Here is a 6,152-nt window from a genome sequence, read left to right on the forward strand (position 1 = left end):
TCTGTTTCTGTCTCTGTCTCTCTCTCTCTCTGTCTCTCTCTCTGTCTCTCTCTGTCTCTGTCTCTGTTTCTGTCTCTGTCTCTCTCTCTCTCTGTCTCTCTCTGTCTCTGTCTCTGTCTCTGTCTCTGTCTCTCTCTCTCTCTCTGCCTCTGTCTCTGTCTCTGTCTCTCTGTCTCTCTGTCTCTCTCTGTCTCTGTCTCTCACTCTCTCAAAATACCATCTCACCAGGACGTTTCATTCTTTAGAAATCATCAGTCAGTCAGCCATGACAGGAGCTTCTGTGGGAAGATGGCTGCCGTCTGTCCGCCCTCGTTAAAAACCACCCGGAAAACAATGAATGGTGACTGTTGTTCAAATAAAGCTTCATCATCATCATCACCATCGTCCTCTTCATCATCATCACCATCACCATCGTCCTCTTCATACATCATCGGCATTAAAGGTGTTTTCCCCCCATGGAAATGCAATGTGCTTTTGTGTTTGTGTTGTAACTTACAGCAGTATGAGTCATCTCTGTCTCAGTCGAAAGAGGTGAACCAACCAAGTGGACAATTACAACCTGTTACTTCCTTTCCACTTCACTCAGAGAACACTGACTCAAGCCCCTCTGTTCTATACACAGCCTAGTTACACAGACAAGGCTTCAAATCCCATTCAGTAAAACCCTACATTCTCCCTCCCTCTCTCTTATAAAGCTCTGGAACTCAACAACATTGAGAGGTGCTGAATCAGAAGCTGATTCACTGCTGAGAGCCCCAGCTGATCCTCCATATGTGACTCTTACAACCAGAATGTTCTGGACAATCCACCCTTCTTAAAGAGAACCCCGGAACAGAGTGCCATCACAATGACATCGGTCAGCCAGTGTCTCTGCACGGACAATGGGTGACAGGAGGAGGGGTTAACATGGCGGAAGGCTTTGAAGAGACCTGCGTCCTTAAAGCCTTTAGATGGATGAGTGAAACAGACTAAAGGCTGTCCACCCCTTTCATTAGCTGTGTGTGTAGAAACACCGTGGAGCATGTGAATACACACTGTGACATGTTTATGATAACCTATAGGGGAATCGGCCATAAGGGAACTCTCGTTGGCAGTATGTGTGTTCTGTAACCAAACTGATACTACAGTTCTGTTTGACCTTGTAGACTGAGGGTAGGTGGGGATGAACTGCAGGGATTTCCTGCACATTCAAAGGAAGTTTTTCTATATAATGTTCAAGATCAATGGGATACCTCCTAAGCACACAGCCAAGACAACACAGGAGTGGCTTCGGGACAAGTCTCTGAATGTCCTTGAGTGGCCCAGCCAGAGCCCGGACTTGATCCAGATTGAACATCTCTGGAAAGACCTGAAAATAGCTGTGCAGCGACGCTCCCCAGCCAACCTGACAGAGCTTGAGAGGATCTGCAGAGAAGAATGGGAGAAACTCCCCAAATACAGGTGTGCCAAGCTTATAATGTCATACCCAAAAAGACTTGAGGCTGTAATCGCTGCCAAAGGTGCTTCAACAAAGTACTGAGTAAACGGTCTGAATACTTATGTCAATGTGATATTTCCGTTTTTAAATTTTTAATACATTTGCAAACATTTCAAAAAATCTGTTTTTGCTTTTTCATTATGGGGTATTGTGTGTAGATTGATGAGAACTTGTATTTATTTAGTCCATTTTAGAATAAGGCTGTAATGTAACAAAATGTGGAAAAAGTCAAGAGGTCTGAATACTTTCCGAATGCACTGTAGAAACTGAAGCAGTGTGGGTGTCTGTCTGTGAGATAGAAACTGAAGCAGTGTGGGTGTCTGTCTGTGAGATAGAAACTGAAGCAGTGTGTCTGTCTGTGAGATAGAAACTGAAGCAGTGTGGGTGTCTGTCTGTGAGATAGAAACTGAAGCAGTGTGGGTGTCTGTGAGATAGAAACTGAAGCAGTGTGGGTGTCTGTCTGTGAGATAGAAACTGAAGCAGTGTGGGTGTCTGTCTGTGAGATAGAAACTGAAGCAGCGTGGGTGTCTGTCTGTGAGATAGAAACTGAAGCAGTGTGGGTGTCTGTCTGTGAGATAGAAACTGAAGCAGTGTGGGTGTCTGTGAGATAGAAACTGAAGCAGTGTGGGTGTCTGTCTGTGAGATAGAAACTGAAGCAGTGTGGGGGTCTGTGAGATAGAAACTGAAGCAGTGTGGGTGTCTGTCTGTGAGATAGAAACTGAAGCAGTGTGGGTGTCTGTCTGTGAGATAGAAACTGAAGCAGCGTGGGTGTCTGAGATAGAAACTGAAGCAGTGTGGGTGTCTGTGAGATAGAAACTGAAGCAGTGTGGGTGTCTGTGAGATAGAAACTGAAGCAGTGTGGGTGTCTGTCTGTGAGATAGAAACTGAAGCAGTGTGGGTGTCTGTCTGTGAGATAGAAACTGAAGTCTGTCTCCCAAACATCTTTGTACTCCCAACTCCCCCTCCCTAAAAAAACTACCTAAAGCACACCTAACCAGCCTGACCGCTGTGATCATTATAACCAGCCTGACCACTGTGATCATTATAACCAGCCTGAACGCTGTGATCATTATAACCAGCCTGACCGCTGTGATCATTATAACCAGCCTGACCACTGTGATCATCATAACCAGCCTGACCGCTGTGATCATTATAACCAGCCTGACCGCTGTGATCATTATAACCAGCCTGACCGCTGTGATCATTATAACCAGCCTGAACGCTGTGATCATTATAACCAGCCTGAACGCTGTGATCATTATAACCAGCCTGACCGCTGTGATCATTATAACCAGCCTGACCACTGTGATCATTATAACCAGCCTGACCGCTGTGATCATTATAACCAGCCTGACCACTGTGATCATCATAACCAGCCTGACCGCTGTGATCATTATAACCAGCCTGACTGCTGTGATCATTATAACCAGCCTGACAGCTGTGATCATCATAACCAGCCTGACTGCTGTGATCATTATAACCAGCCTGACAGCTGTGATCATCATAACCAGCCTGACTGCTGTGATCATTATAACCAGCCTGACCGCTGTAATCATTATAACCAGCCTAACCATCATAACCAGCCTGACCACTGTGATCATCATAACCAGCCTAACCACTGTGATCATTATAACCAGCCTGACCGCTGTGATCATTATAACCAGCCTGACCACTGTGATCATCATAACCAGCCTGACCGCTGTGATCATTATAACCAGCCTGACCACTGTGATCATTATAACCAGCCTGACTGCTGTGATCATTATAACCAGCCTGACAGCTGTGATCATCATAACCAGCCTGACTGCTGTGATCATTATAACCAGCCTGACAGCTGTGATCATCATAACCAGCCTGACTGCTGTGATCATCATAACCAGCCTGAGACCGCTGTAATCATCATAACCAGCCTGACCACTGTGACCATCATAACCAGCCTGACCACTGTGATCATCATAACCAGCCTGACCACTGTGATCATCATAACCAGCCTGACCACTGTGACCATCATAACCAGCCTGACCACTGTGATCATCATAACCAGCCTGACCACTGTGATCATTATAACCAGCCTGACCACTGTGATCATCATAACCAGCCTGACCATCATAACCAGCCTGACCACTGTGATCATCATAACCAGCCTGACCTCTGTGATCATCATAACCAGCCTGACCATCATAACCAGCCTGACCACTGTGATCATCATAACCAGCCTGACCACTGTGATCATCATAACCAGCCTGACCACTGTGATCATTATAACCAGCCTGACCGCTGTGATCATTATAACCAGCCTGACCACTGTGATCATCATAACCAGCCTGACCACTGTGATCATTATAACCAGCCTGACCACTGTGATCATTATAACCAGCCTGACTGCTGTGATCATTATAACCAGCCTGACAGCTGTGATCATCATAACCAGCCTGACTGCTGTGATCATTATAACCAGCCTGACCGCTGTAATCATTATAACCAGCCTAACCACTGTGATCATCATAACCCAGCCTGACCACTGTGATCATCATAACCAGCCTGACCACTGTGACCATCATAACCAGCCTGACCACTGTGATCATCATAACCAGCCTGACCATCATAACCAGCCTGACCACTGTGATCATCATAACCAGCCTGACCACTGTGATCATCATAACCAGCCTGACCACTGTGATCATTATAACCAGCCTGACCGCTGTGATCATTATAACCAGCCTGACCACTGTGATCATCATAACCAGCCTGACCACTGTGATCATTATAACCAGCCTGACCACTGTGATCATTATAACCAGCCTGACTGCTGTGATCATTATAACCAGCCTGACAGCTGTGATCATCATAACCAGCCTGACTGCTGTGATCATTATAACCAGCCTGACAGCTGTGATCATCATAACCAGCCTGACTGCTGTGATCATTATAACCAGCCTGACCGCTGTAATCATTATAACCAGCCTAACCACTGTGATCATCATAACCAGCCTGACCACTGTGATCATCATAACCAGCCTGACCACTGTGACCATCATAACCAGCCTGACCACTGTGATCATCATAACCAGCCTGACCACTGTGATCATCATAACCAGCCTGACCACTGTGATCATTATAACCAGCCTGACCACTGTGATCATCATAACCAGCCTGACCATCATAACCAGCCTGACCACTGTGATCATTATAACCAGCCTGACCACTGTGATCATCATAACCAGCCTGACCATCATAACCAGCCTGACCACTGTGATCATCATAACCAGCCTGACCACTGTGATCATTATAACCAGCCTGACCGCTGTGATCATTATAACCAGCCTGACCACTGTGATCATCATAACCAGCCTGACCGCTGTGATCATTATAACCAGCCTGACCACTGTGATCATTATAACCAGCCTGACTGCTGTGATCATTATAACCAGCCTGACAGCTGTGATCATCATAACCAGCCTGACTGCTGTGATCATTATAACCAGCCTGACAGCTGTGATCATCATAACCAGCCTGACTGCTGTGATCATTATAACCAGCCTGACCGCTGTAATCATTATAACCAGCCTAACCACTGTGATCATCATAACCAGCCTGACCACTGTGATCATCATAACCAGCCTGACCACTGTGACCATCATAACCAGCCTGACCACTGTGATCATCATAACCAGCCTGACCACTGTGATCATCATAACCAGCCTGACCACTGTGATCATTATAACCAGCCTGACCACTGTGATCATCATAACCAGCCTGACCATCATAACCAGCCTGACCACTGTGATCATCATAACCAGCCTGACCTCTGTGATCATCATAACCAGCCTGACCATCATAACCAGCCTGACCACTGTGATCATCATAACCAGCCTGACCACTGTGATCATCATAACCAGCCTGACCGCTGTGATCATCATAACCAGCCTGACCGCTGTGATCATTATAACCAGCCTGACCACTGTGATCATCATAACCAGCCTGACCACTGTGATCATTATAACCAGCCTGACCACTGTGATCATTATAACCAGCCTGACTGCTGTGATCATTATAACCAGCCTGACAGCTGTGATCATCATAACCAGCCTGACTGCTGTGATCATTATAACCAGCCTGACAGCTGTGATCATCATAACCAGCCTGACTGCTGTGATCATTATAACCAGCCTGACCGCTGTAATCATTATAACCAGCCTAACCACTGTGATCATCATAACCAGCCTGACCACTGTGATCATCATAACCAGCCTGACCACTGTGACCATCATAACCAGCCTGACCACTGTGACCATCATAACCAGCCTGACCACTGTGATCATCATAACCAGCCTGACCACTGTGATCATTATAACCAGCCTGACCACTGTGATCATCATAACCAGCCTGACCACTGTGATCATCATAACCAGCCTGACCACTGTGATCATTATAACCAGCCTGAACACTGTGATCATTTTTGACCAAGCCTCCGTCAGCAATGAGGTGCTCTGGCTCTGTGGGGGAACTTCCCCGTCGATCCCGTCTCACAACTGTCAGCGAATTGAACAGAAGGTCTTGCCTTTACGTGACCTTTAGGTCATCCTGAGCTTAGTGGGCACCACAGCAGGGCCTCTCCTCAGCCCCGGTTCAATGTATCGAACTCACTTGACTGTGTTGTTCAGTACTTTACACT

Source organism: Salvelinus alpinus, chromosome 10 (genome assembly GCF_045679555.1).
Source record: "Salvelinus alpinus chromosome 10, SLU_Salpinus.1, whole genome shotgun sequence".
Lineage (NCBI taxonomy): Eukaryota > Metazoa > Chordata > Actinopteri > Salmoniformes > Salmonidae > Salvelinus > Salvelinus alpinus.